Raw genomic sequence first — 2,028 nt, forward strand, 5'->3', positions numbered from 1 at the left:
TATGCTATACGCGCATAGTAAAAAAATAAATTGACCCGCCCTAATGTACATACATATCGCCGGCTGAGTAGATGATCGACTTATCTCGGCAGCCAGTTCGAAAACGCCCTATCTCAGAAAGTTTCTCAACAACGCCCTATTTCAGAATTTGTTTTAAGAGCGCTCTAATTTAAAATTTGATTGAAAAATTTGAGAGAACTTTGCTTGAATGTTGCTCGGGCCAAGGATCGAGCCTAACTTACACCGGGTGGAAATGGGCACCTTTAACCTCACTGCAACGGCAGCCGTCGTATGCAAATATATATGTACATACATACACTAGGCGACAAATGAGAGTTTACGCCTTGTATATAATAGCTGCATTTTTTTCTAAGCGAGCGACAAAAGAACGCTCAACTCGGGTAAAGTTTCCTTTTAGCTACTTAAGCAACCCTGCTGGTAGTTGGCAAGAAACATGTGATAAATTGCCGAGTTTGTGTTGTTGCTTTGCGTGTACTTCGTCGTTTAAGCGAGTGCTCTTTTGTAGCTCGGTTGCAAAAGAATGGGCCTGTAATATATAATATTCACAGTTATTTCCATGAAAAATTTTTTTGTTTTACACATTTTATATAAAGTTCACAAAAATTAAATAAAATTTTCATTCAAAATTTCAACTTTTTACGCAGAGTCTCTAGAAAATATTTGTATATGTATATAATTTATATTACAGAATGAACTATCTTTTCATAAATAATTAATGCAAAAACTGTTTCACGAAAATAACTGTGAATATTATATTAAAACAAGACAAGTACACTTTCATTTGCCGCCTAGTGTATGCATGTATGGATATGTATGTAAATACAACAATAGCAAAGAAAACAACAACAAGAAGTCAGCAGCGGCGCCGACGTCGATATTAACAATAATAATAAAATTAACGCTGGTAACCAGAACACAAAACCTTAATTTAATAACAAATGTAAAGCAGCAGCTTTTGGGACTGGATGGGAATGGTGGACACATGCGAAAATGGCGGGTATAGACGATAAAGAAAGAAAAAAAAAAAAACATTTACTGCACATGAATTCGCCAAGTATGTATGTATTTGGAAACTATTTAAGATGGAATATTTAAATGTGCAGTAATGCCGGCAAAACTAGAAAGTTGTCAATAATTTGTAAATTTTCTGTGGTTACTTTTTGAGAAGCCAGCCTACGACTGAGCTTTGTCAATAAAAATGCGATTTTCTCAGGCTTTTGTTTACCGCTAAATTCAATATACATACATACATACTACATATGAAGGTATGTACGTAAGTAAACGCGCATGTTTTTGTAAACATGCGTTTACATATGTATGCACATTAGGTTGGTCAAAAAAAAAAAGAGTTTTAATACTTAAGCGCTCGCCCCAGGGTTTTTCTAAATAAAAAAAAATATCCCTCTTTTTTTTTGTTAAAAATAAATGATATTTAGAACGGCCTCAAAGCCCATGTAGTTTTCAGTGTATGTATTTTATATGGGGAAAAACACTTTTTCGTAGAAAATCAATATTTTTCTGTTTCCCTTCAGGAGACGTCCACTAATAAAACCCCTTATTTAATTAACCATTTTTTAATACTAAGTGTCCCCCATTGCTTTTTTGGGGTTTTTGGGAGACCCAAAACAGTTAATATTAAAAAATGGTTAAATGAACAATTGGATATTGTTATTGGAAGTCTCCTAAAACGAAGTTTTCCGATCGAAAAATATTAATTTTCAAAAATTGTATACGATTTCAACGAAAAAGTGTTTTCCCCATATAAAATACATGGACAACTTCATGGGCTTTGGGCAGTTCTAAATATATATTTTTTTTTTAAATATAGGTATTCTTTTTTTTCATTTATACAGATCGTAGTGGGTGAGAACTTAACATTTTGAACTTTTTTTCCCGGATGTATTTTCGGACCACTCTAATACACATACACATGGCACATACATACATACATATGTGTATGCAAGCGAACATACTTGCTTCCAGAAAAACACGATTACTGTGGAAAAT

At 33.6% G+C, this 2,028-nt stretch overlaps 1 protein-coding gene across 1 annotated transcript in view; it reads right to left on the reverse strand.

Moving 5' to 3' along the window:
* Positions 1–2,028, reverse strand: part of LOC118743437 (rhythmically expressed gene 5 protein-like) — a 243,331-nt gene that overhangs the window by 149,599 nt on the left and 91,704 nt on the right. The gene's annotated exons all lie outside the window — the stretch shown is intronic.

The sequence above is a fragment of the Rhagoletis pomonella genome, unplaced genomic scaffold, assembly GCF_013731165.1.
Source record: "Rhagoletis pomonella isolate Grant_MI unplaced genomic scaffold, Rhpom_1.0 Rhpom_scaffold_00007, whole genome shotgun sequence".
In the NCBI taxonomy this organism is placed as follows: domain Eukaryota; kingdom Metazoa; phylum Arthropoda; class Insecta; order Diptera; family Tephritidae; genus Rhagoletis; species Rhagoletis pomonella.